Source organism: Myxine glutinosa, chromosome 7 (assembly GCF_964187855.1).
Source record: "Myxine glutinosa chromosome 7, kmMyxGlut1.1, whole genome shotgun sequence".
In the NCBI taxonomy this organism is placed as follows: domain Eukaryota; kingdom Metazoa; phylum Chordata; class Myxini; order Myxiniformes; family Myxinidae; genus Myxine; species Myxine glutinosa.
The window spans coordinates 76,178,914-76,191,016 of NC_136267.1; positions in this window are offsets into that span (position 1 = coordinate 76,178,914).

Below are 12,103 nucleotides of genomic sequence, written 5' to 3' on the forward strand. Positions count from 1 at the left end.
TTTCAACATTCCAACGGCAACGGTTCCTCCATGACCAATGGTAATTCTAAAGGATAATTCCAAATCTTAATTCTAAAGGGTTCTAAAGGATAATTCCAAATGTTAATTATAAAGGGTTCTAAAGGATAATTCCAATGCGTTCTCAACGGTAATTTTAAAGGGTAATTCCAAATGTTAATTCTAAAGGATAATTCCAAATGTTAATTCTAAATGATTATTCCAAATGTTCATTCTAAAGGATAATTCCAATGCGTTCTCAACGGTAATTCTAAAGGGTAATTCTAAAGGGTAATTCTAAAGGGTAATTCTTAAGGGTAATTCTAAATGGTAATTCTAATTGGTAATTCTAAAGTGTAATTCTAAAGGGTAATTCTAAAGGGTAATTCTAAAGGGTAATTCTAAAGGGTAATTCCAAATGTTAATTCTTAAGGGTAATTCTAAATGGTAATTCTAAATGGTAATTCTAAAGGGTAATTCTAAATGGTAATTCTAATTGGTAATTCTAAAGTGTAATTCTAAAGGGTAATTCTAAAGGGTAATTCTAAAGGGTAATTCTAAAGGGTAATTCCAAAATTAATTTTAAAGGGTTCTAAAGGGTAATTATAATGAGTTCTCAACGGTAATTCCAAAGGACAATTCTAAAGGGTAATTCCAAATGTTAATGCTAAGGGTTTTAAAGGGTAATTATTAAGGATAATTCGAAAGGGTTTTAAAGGGCAATTATTAAGGATGATTCTAAAGGGCAATTCAAATGTTAATTCCAAAGGGTTCTAAAGGATAATTATAATACGTTCTTAAGGGTAATTCTAAGGGGTTATAAAGGATATTTATAATAATTTCCAAAGAGTTTCGTTCCTTTCTAGGCTTTGCCTATTTCATGTTAAAAATGCCAAACTGAACCGCTTCCTTCGGACATGGGTGAGATTTTTTTACTCTGTCTGCTTGTCTGGCAGTCAAACCAAACATCATAAAGGACACAAACAACAGGCACAAATAACTAATGTAATGTGTTAGATAGAGTGATGTAATAGACACTGGGTAAAACAGCGGTACAACACAGAATTAATTTATGTATATGCCTTTAAACCTCTTTAAACATTTATTTAAATCGAAATATATACTTGAACACCATGTAGAGCACAAATTGCCTTCATAATACTTCCAAGAACATACAATTTTGCAGTACTTGGATGTGTTTTATAAAGTGATGCATGTAAGAGGAGCTGTCAAGTGCAGACCCTGGGAGTGGGCATGACATGTTAGAGGGTATAGTATCGGGATGAAAATGAGGCTGTCTATGTCGTTATGTACGATGCTGATTGACACTACATTATATGGTGATCAATAAAGCCTTTATCTCCTAAAATATGACTTAACTGCTGGATTTTTAATGATCTATAAAATCAGTATTTTATTAAAATTGAAGTATATACTTGAACACTGCACGGGGTATCGTGTTCTCTGAACTATTGAGTTCATTCTGTTTTGATGCTCATTATTTTCATTGATGCTCAATGGAGAAAATGTCAGGGAATTTGAAACAAAGGAGAAGTGGGATCCATCATGTCACTGCTGCTTAAACATTGAACCCACATATCAAAACAAGAAGGAAACAAAGACAAAACAAACAGAGGAAGTTCAACTCATTGTATAGGGAAGAACAGTCACATCTCAGTCGGAACAAATTTAAAATATAAAAAGAAGCACAGCTGAAGCAAAACCTGCTGTGCCCAACCTCGTTTGACTGATAGTATATTTGCTCATTGTTAGTTTTAAAAAGGAATGTTTTGGTTCCCAAGCGATGAACATGAAAACAATATTCTAATGACATCTCCATCAAATAGACAAGGGCCCAACGGGATGTTTCTAATTTCCTACATCTTCTCATCCATCAACAAAAAACCGACGTATTCCTTTTGAATTTTTTCCAAATGTCCCTACTTTGTCTAGACCTAGAGTGTGATGCTCTCACATACAGTGCAACGACTCCCTCATACTTATGTGAATTCGTACCAAACTTCCGGTATGCACCTACCTCTCCCGTGTATAGGTCCTAAGTGGTTTTTTAAAATTGTTTGAAAAGATTTTTTTTTTTTTTTGGGGGGGAAAAAAAATTCAACTAAAATCTTCAACTTAAATTGTTTATAAAAATGTAATTCACGTATATTACAAATACATTTGTGCAAAAGTAACGTTTGTATTATGATTGGTGTAAATCATTACAGAAACTGGTGTAAACACAGCAACTCATGTTGTTAAAACCTTAGTTTTAACTAAGGTTGTCATTATTTAGGTTGTCATTATCCTTATTTAAAACAAGTCGTCTCTATGGCGACGTGTGATGAGGTGTTTTTAATTGCACAATGGGAGTTGGTAATTAAGTGGATGTGAGGTAATTTTAATAACGTAGTGGTGAGGTGTTTTGCTAACGTGGCGTGTATTTGGTGATGAGATGTTTTGAATTACATATTGTTGCGGATCTTGGGGGTCGGCTCTCCCCTTTCCAAGGGGGGGGGGGGGGGTGGGGTTAATCCCCTTGTCCTTTTAGCTGGCCGGCCCGAGTCCTGGGAAGCTATAACGTCCTTCCCAGCACGGTGTTAGGTAGGGTTTGCTCGGCCTAGGGGTTCGCTGCTACCTAAGTACTAACGCCCGCCGGAAACGAGGGAATAACTCCCGCTCGAACCACGGATAAGATGGAAAATGCCGAGCGGTTAGCAATCCGCGATCCGAGCTATTAACAAAGACTTAACCCGATTCTAGCGGTTCTGAATCGTGCCACAGGTACTCAATTGAGAGAAAGGATGGATGCGATCGGATTAGGGAAAACCAAGAAAGAACAAGGTAATTTATTTACAAACCAAAAAGAAGAGGAAAGGAAAGAATGTACAGGAAGAAGAAGAAGAAGCAGGACACAGGGCAGTCTTATTTCAGTCTTAACTTATGACCCCAGACAAACATACACACTCACACGGGGATTGTAGCTGGTAGGTGGAAGGTCCAAGTAGATGGTCCAGGCTCCAGTCGACTCCGTTCAGGCTCCGGTTCCGCGGGCGAAACCCGGCAGGCAGCTCCACGTATCGTTGGACGCGAGCGGACCTTACATATAGCGGGGGGACTGGGATGCTTCAGCGTACTTAATAAATGGATGGTCGTGCTAAACGCACCCTCTCCAAGTCCTTTCAATGAGCGTGCCTCCAACAAGTCCATGAAAAAGAAGTAGTCCCTGTGCGCAGTTCGTTTGTAGTGCGCGTTTCTCAGCAAGTCCTTTCACCAATCCTTTTCGCGCGAGTCCTGTGAAAGGGCTCTTCATTCGCACTTACATTACGCGAGCCAAGATCACTCCGCGCTTCATGAAGCCACGCCCACCAGCGATCTCACCTCAGCCCCGGTTGGCTGGTGAAGGCTTACCGGCCACGCCTTTGATGGCTGGTTGCCAGGCCACACCTTGTTCTTGGCGTCCCGCCCCCTTTTCCTCGGGCCTGACCGCATGGTCAATGGCGTCGTTTGAGCGAGCTTCAGCAGCAAGGCAGCGAACGCTGCTGGCAAGGCGCGTAATGGCGGTGCTTGGAGAGAGAGGTCGCAAAATGGACGAAAGGGGCCTGCTCCCTATTAGTCCATGGGCTGGGGTGGTTTCTGTGTGACTTTTATGTGCCCTAAGTTTCTCTTCATATTATTGAAATAGACCATGTGGGACATCAAAAAAGTGAGGGTGGACATCTGGGAGCCTGGTCGGATTTGAGAAAATGACGTCACAATATCAAGCTTTTGCGTTCATGAGGCGACCAAAAATTTGGGGTAGGGGAAACTAAAATGCTTATAACGCCACAACCATACATGATATAACTGCAAACTACCATTCAAAATATTTGTTTTTATTCACTCTACATGTGACAATATGTAATTATCTGATTATTATGCAAATTTGCTGTCCAGAGGTCAAAAGGTCATGGAAATCGGGGGTTGCTTAAAATCTGACCCACCGGAAGAAAAATGTGAGTTACAGGCTGCCTGTACTACTTGAGAATGTTTGCTGGCTGTCAGAGGTTGCCAAGACATATCTGTATCACATGATATGCATTGTATAAGAATTAACCCTTTTGTAACGTAAACATCAACTTTGATAAATGGTGCTATTTCAGACATGTCAGAAATTCCAGTTTTTCCATCGTCTAAGTGTACGTTATTCATACCATACAGGTTGGTGATTGTTTCGTAAACCTCTTTTAGATTATTACTATACATATCAGCAGAAGACCCAGAGGAAATGACTTCTTGCTATTTCTGACAACGATGAACCATTTAACCCTTTTATTTCAGTTGTTTTAAAATGGGCAGAGGTTGAGTCCTCTATTTCTAGTCAGTTCTCATTATCTCCAGTCATTTGAGGCTTCTTTGGATTCCCACAATAGAGTAGTTCCACGTGGTTCTGTTAGAGGGCACTACCACTGATTCTAGTATTGACAGCTTGGTGGCAGCACTGTACAAGTGCATTTCCTCATGGGTGAAAGTGAAAGTAAAAATTGAATCAACATTACAATCTTCAATTTGACAGACAGTTCTCATGTTTTAATGCACAGACTACTTGTGGTAGGTGTTTTTATCTACAGAAAGGCTTAAACAAAATCAGTAGTATAATCAGCCTTCACTACACACCAGTGCACACATGCATACCCCATCAAGTACAGGAATGTAAGTCAGGCTCGCAAATGGTCGAGCAGTAACGCCGCCTGCCCAATGCAAGACTAACTAAACGTCTGTCCGATCTTCATTATCCCAATAGCATGTTTATCACCAGACAGCTTTCAGAGGGCTGAAAGTTGATTTATCCTGCCAAGATGTCAGATTATGTATGCCTTTCAGGTGTGTTATGACTTACAATAATGCTGCCATCACCCATGTTCATGGAATGCCCTTCTGGTTTGTTTCAGATGACATGCAGAACACTGGTGTCAGCTTGGTTGGTGGAGCTGGAGACAGTGAATACCTTGATCTTGATAAATGCATCATTTGCCAATCTACGAAAGAAAAAAACCCCACAAGCACTGATCACAGGTGCTACCCTAATCACAAGCTTTAATCGCTTTGGGTTGTGCACAAGCTATCATGAAGTGATGCGTAATCACACTGCTATGGCCTCATTCATTGTTGAATCTTGCGAAGATGGAATTCCATTCCCCAGTGATTTTGTGCCATCACAGTTTACCATGGCTGCCTTCGATAACTTCGATCACGAAGAAGCAACGTTATCAGGGATCAGAGGCAGCCATGATACTGTGACCGTGTTGTTCCAGGAGGATGGAGAACTCCAACCTGCCAAACCAAAAGTTTCAGAAACAACCATTCAACATGGTGAGAAGGCATTCAAGGTAGATCTTAAGTGCCAGGAACTGCAGAAATTTTACAAACCTGCAAAAAAGCCAGATCTACCAGCCAATTACCAAGTTGCCACTGATCCAATTCCTGTGAATAATGATTTACTGGATGCTGTAAGGGCAAAGGATGTTGCATGGTTACTTGCCAGACTAAATCTTGATGCTGACCCCTTGTACATAGTTAAAATCCGGCCTCAGAACCAGACAATGCCATCCTGGAGTGCAACAAACAAACCAGACAATGGAATTCTTTGAACAGGAAGGCAATGCAACAAAATACAGTGAGCACCTAGAAAATGTAGTGGCATTCAAAGCAGCAGTTGCTAACAAGTCATTTGATGAGAGTGTGAGCATTCTGGAAGGATCAAAAACGTCAACTCAGCAGCTACTTTGTGCTTTTGATGACTTCAGAAACGAAGCAGGAAAATGCAGTGAAACCTTTAAATATTGGGACACATTTATCACACTTGCGACTCATTTGGAAACCTCATCAGAGGTGACAGGGAAGGAAATTGGGATTTACATCTTCAGACTGTGCAAGCATTGCTTCCAATTTTCATGGCTTTTGACTCGACCAACTACATCAGGTGGGGTTCCCTCTATCTTGAGGACATGCGCAAACTCCCACAAACAGCACCTGAGATCCACATAGCATTCCAAGAAGGCAAATTTGCCATAAAGAGGACACCTGGGACTTTTGGAGCAACTGGAGCAGACATGGCACTGGAGCAAACGATAAATAGGTCCAAGAAAGGCACCTCGGGGATAATAGGCAGCACAAAGAAGAAGAAATCCGTTGCAATGTGGGACATAATCTACCATGAGATGCTGGCAATTAGTAATCTTTTCAGAGAACTAAGTGGAGTTACAACCCAGTACCAGCAAGATGTAAACAACTCCTTCAGCAAATATGAGACTGAAACCGGGGAAAGAAACGTCCAAGCAATTCTAACTGTTATTGAAAACAAGGAGAATCCTTTCAGGAAAGATGCCCCCTCTACAGGTGGTTGTTTTAGGACTTAGTGGGTTAACAACATGGGAATATTGGAAGAAATTAGTAAATTAAGTGATATTTAGGCTTAAAGAAATAAGTAGTTGGTGATAGATCATATTCATACTGATGAAAATGTTCGATTACTTTATTTTGTGGCATGTGTCTTCCGCTGCAAAGGAAAATCAGCTTTTCTGAAATAGCACCATTTATCAAAGTTGATGTTTACGTTACAAAAGGGTTAATTCTTATACAATGCATATCATGTGATAGAGATATGTCTTGGCAACCTCTGACAGCCAGCAAACATTCTCAAGTAGTACAGGCAGCCTGTAACTCACATTTTTCTTCCGGTGGGTCAGATTTTAAGCAACCCCCGATTTCCATGACCTTTTGACCTCTGGACAGCAAATTTGCATAATAATCAGATAATTACATATTGTCACATGTAGAGTGAATAAAAACAAATATTTTGAATGGTAGTTTGCAGTTATATCATGTATTGTTGTGGCGTTATAAGCATTTTAGTTTCCCCTACCCCAAATTTTTGGTCGCCTCATGAACGCAAAAGCTTGATATTGTGACGTCATTTTCTCAAATCCGACCAGGCTCCCAGATGTCCACCCTCACTTTTTTGATGTCCCACATGGTCTACTTCAATAATATGAAGAGAAACTTAGGGCACATAAAAGTCACACAGAAACCACCCCAGCCCATGGACTATATATTTGATTGACGCAACGCAGATTCGACTATTGGAAACACGGCCTTAACTAAAACACATAATAATGAAATAACTGGAATTCCTATGGTGGCCTACATGTTGCTTGTGGACTAACTAGGGGTGCAACTTTTAACCTTTAATGTCATATTTACAAGTGATTATTTATTTACAAGTGTGGGTTCTAAAACCGCAACAATATGTTGGTGAGTTGTTTTGAATTACGTGGTTGTGAGGTCAAGTATTTAATATACAGTACGCATATCTGTGCAGTGTCTGCCACGTCCCTCCCTTCACGTCACTGAACTCCTCCCTCAAATTTTTATGAAATCGTCCCAAAACTTCCAGTCTGCACCTACCCTTCTGTATGTATGTGATAAAGGGTTCCTTTTTTATTTTTTATTCTTTCAACCTAAATATTCAACTTCAGTTGCTTATAAAATGTAATAGCACAAATACTACAAATACATTTGTGCAAAATAAATATTTGCATTATGGTTTTTGTAAATCATGACAACACAGCAACTCAAGTACAATCATTATCCTCAGTTAAAACAAGCCCGTTCCTCTGTAGCAATGCATGGTGAGGCGTGCGTAGTGAGCCGATCCATGCTAGCACATACATATACCTGCATTAGTGACATCATCATGGCATTGGTCTAAGTTAACACCATTCAGTATTTCCATTTGTATATCTCCCAACTGTTTAATAACAACACTCATGCTTCCTGACTGGGATTAGTGAATGTAGCACAATGTGTGAATGTAGCAGATGGCACTTGTGCGTCCCAAATACAATGTGACCTCACCAGTTACAATTAGTAGGGCATTTTTAGCCAGTACATATACATATATACATACATACATATATACAATAATATATATTTATACATATAATGTCATTCTAAAAGTGAAGTCACCCCTGCTCTTGCATAATATACTGTTGTGGTGGACACAATGTCAGTGGGCAATAATTCCGCGTACCAGTGGGTGGCGCGAGCGTCTGGGCGTGGAAGCGCGGCTCGGGCCACGCCCGGAGCAAAGGCGTCACGAGGCGCAGGGTGGAACTGAGATACATGCCCCGCCTTTTGGCCGACCGGCTACGCCCGGGGGCAAGGCGTGGCCTCGGGACATATATGCGGGCTCGAAAGTCGAGCCCGCCCAGTGCTTACGTGCGAGCTGATAATAAAGTGTTTCAGTTTGTACAACGCGTTGTGGCCTACCTTCTTGGCAAACGAGTTGTGTGTGCACAGCACCACACTGGTGACCCCGACTGGTTCAGCCGTAGCTGACCCCTGAACGCGCCATGGCTACCAACGCTGTCGCCGTTAAACTCCCGGAGTTCTGGGAAGCACAAGCCGACGTTTGGTTTGTGCAGGCCGAAGCTCAATTCCAGCTCCGGGGCATCACGGCGGACGACACCATGTACTTACACGTGGTCGCCGCCCTCGGGCCCGGCACTGCCGCCCGCGTCGTGTCCATCCTTCGGCGCCCGCCGGGCGCCCACAAGTACGCGGCGCTCAAACGTCTTCTCCTCGCCACGTTCGGGCTGACGGAGGCCAAACGCGCCGACCGCCTCCTGGACCTTCCCGCCCTCGGCGACACACAACCGTCCGTTCGGATGGATTATATGTTGTCCCTTCTGGGAGACCAGCGCCCGGATTTCCTTTTCTGCGTGCTTTTCCTCTGCCAGCTACCTGCGCAGGTGCGGCTCATGCTGGCCGGTTCGAACATAACGGAACCCCGCGCCCTCGCCGGAGAGGCGGACAAATTTTTTGCGGCCTGCGACACGCGGCCGACGTACGGTGCTGCCATAGTGGATCCCGGTGCGGCGGCTAAAGCGCCCCCTGCTTCCCTCGTGGCCGCTGCTACGCCCCGCCCACCACCGCTGGCACGGCCGACGCGGCAGCCACCACCGCATACCTGGTGCTACTATCATGCCAGGTTCGGCCGCAAGGCTAGAGCGTGCCGCCCGCCGTGTTCTTTCGACGGGTCGAGAAACGACCGGGCCGGCGCTCACTTGCGGCCATGAGCGTCGGCCATTCCGGCAGCCTCCTGTTCATCACAGACACCTCGTCTGGTCGCCGTTTTCTGTGCGACACTGGAGCGCAGGTAAGCGTCCTCCCTGCCTCCGCGTCCGACAAGCAAGCCGCGGGCCGGGGCCCCGCCTTGCTCGCTGCCAACGGAACTCCCATCCGCACATTCGGGAAGCGTTGCCTCTCACTGCGTTTCGGAGGGCAGCGCTTCAAATGGTCTTTCGTCACCGCCAGCGTGCCAATGGCCCTGCTTGGTGCCGCTTCCTTTGTGCGCATGGGCTGTTGGTGGATGTTAAGCGTCGAAGCCTCGTCCAGGCCAAAACCTTCAACTCGCTCGCTAGTTCGCTGAGTGGCTCGTTCAGCAGCTTGCTGAGCGGCTCACCGAGCGGCTTACCAAGCGGCTTGCTGAGCGGTTCCGTACCGGCGAAGTTAGTCTGTACGCTTCCGGCAGCGGACGAGTTTACCCGCCTCCTCGCCAGTTTCCCGGCACTCACGCGGCCCACCTTTTCAGCGGTGGCCGTCAAACACGGGGTGGAACACCATATTCCCACCGTCGGACCACCGGTCTACGCCAGGGCACGCCGCCTCGACCCCACGAAGCTCGCCGTGGCGAAAGCGGAGTTCGCCACGCTGGGGCGGCTTGGCATCGTACGGCGCTCCAACAGCGCATGGGCCTCTCCTCTGCACATTGTGCCCAAGCCCGGCGGTGGATGGCGGCCGTGCGGTGACTACCACCGGCTCAATGACGCCACCACCCCCGACCGCTACCCGGTCCCGCATATTCAGGAATTTTCCGCCCGGTTGGCGAAAACGACCATTTTCTCCAAGGTGGACCTCATCCGGGGCTACCACCAGATCCCCGTACAACCGGACGATGTACCGAAGACGGCCATCATCACACCTTTCGGCCTCTTCGAGTTTCTTCGGATCCCCTTCGGGTTGAAGAATGCGGCTCAGGCGTCCCAGCGGCTCATGGACAGCATCTTGCGCGACTTGTCCTTCATCTACGTCTACCTGGACGACATCCTAGTCGCCAGCGTGTCCCGGGAGGAGCACCTGCTCCATCTCCACACGCTCTTCGAATGCCTGGGCCAGCATGGCCTGATAATCAACCTCGCGAAGTGCCGTTTCGGCGTCACCGCCATCGACTTCTTGGGGCACCGCATCACCAGGCACGGGGCCATCCCTTTACCGGCCAAGGTGGAGGCGGTCAGGAGTTTCCCGCGCCCCCGCACGATCAAGGGGCTCCAGGAATTCCTGGGCATGGTGAATTTTTATCACCGCTTCGTGCCCCGCGTCGCCCAGTTCCTGCGCCCCCTGCACGAGGCCCTCCGGGGGAAGCCGGGCAAAGGTGACATCGCCTGGACGGAGCAGATGGCCGCGTCGTTTGTGGGCGCAAAGCTGGCCTTGGCCAACGCCACCATGCTGGCGCACCCGGCGCCCGATGCACCAATCGCCCTCACCACCGACGCGTCAGACTACGCAGTGGGCGCGGTGCACGAGCAGTGGGTGAGTGGTGCTTGGCAGCCGCTGGCGTTTTTTAGCCGGCAGCTCCGCCCGCACGAACACCGGGACAGCACCTTCGACCGCGAGCTGCTCGGGCTCCACCTGGCGGTCCGACACTTCCGCCATCTTCTCGAGAGCCGCCCATTCACGGCCTTCGTCGATCACAAGCCCCTTGTTTTCGCGATGGCCAAGGTCGCCGAGCCATGGTCGGCCCGGCAGCAACGTCACCTCTCTGCCGTGTCCGAGTACACGACGGACATCCGTCACGTCACGGGTAAGGACAACACGGTGGCGGATTGCCTTTCCCGGTTCGTCGCAGACGCGGTCCACCTCGGGATCGACTATGCCCGGATGGCGGTGGACCAGACAGCCGACCCCGACGTCCAGGCCTTGCGGACCGCCGTCATGGGCCTCCGCGTCACCGAGGTGCCGTTCGACATCGCGGGCACTGCCCTCTTGTGCGACGTCTCCCTCGGCCGGCCTCGCCCCATCGTGCCCGCTGGCTGGCAGCGCCCGGTTTTTGACGCCATCCACGGCCTGTCCCACCCGGGCACGAAGGCCTCCCAGAAGCTCGTCGCGGCGAAGTTCGTCTGGCATGGCCTCAGGAAGAACGTCCGCGACTGGGCCAGGATGTGCCTTGCGTGCCAGCGCGCGAAAGTCCACCGCCACACCCAAGCCCCGTTGGCCCCGTTTACGGTGCCTGAAAGTCGGTTCGACCACGTCCACGCCGACTTAGTGGGACCTCTGCCCCCCTCGCGGGGTTTCACCCACCTCCTCACCATGGTGGACCGCACCACCCGGTGGCCGGAGGCCGTGCCATTGGTGGCGTTGGCTGCGGCTGACGTCGCGCAAGCCTTCATCGCCACATGGGTTGCCCGGTTCGGCGCCCCCTCGGACATATCGTCCGACCGCGGCCCCCAGTTCACCTCGGAGCTGTGGGGAGCAGTGGCGCAAGGGCTCGGCGTCAAGCTGCACCACACCACGGCTTACCACCCCCAGGCCAACGGCCTGTGCGAGTGCTTCCATCGCTCAATGAAGGCCGCGCTCCGGGCCAGCCTCCGCGACGGCAGCTGAGCCGACAGGCTCCCCTGGGTCCTGCTGGGCCTCAGGACGGCGCCCAAGGATGACCTGCGTGCGTCCTCAGCGGAGCTGGTCTTTGGACAACCACTGCGGGTACCGGGCGAATTTATCGGGTGCCTGGGCCTGCGAATTTATCCCAGGCTCCACGGCCCCTTGGTCCGCGGCGCAACAGTGCTCCACCCTTCAGGAGACCGCCAGGAGGTTCGCCCCGGTGCCGACGGCACACCACGGTTGCCCATCCTCCCACGTCGCCCCGAGCTTCGCACGGCGGAGTACGTTTTTGTCCGGCACGACGCCCACCGGGCACCGCTGCGGCCCCTGTACGACGGGCCCTTCCGTGTGCTGGAGACCGGGGACATGCATTTCACCGTGGACATCGGCGGTACTCCAGATCGTA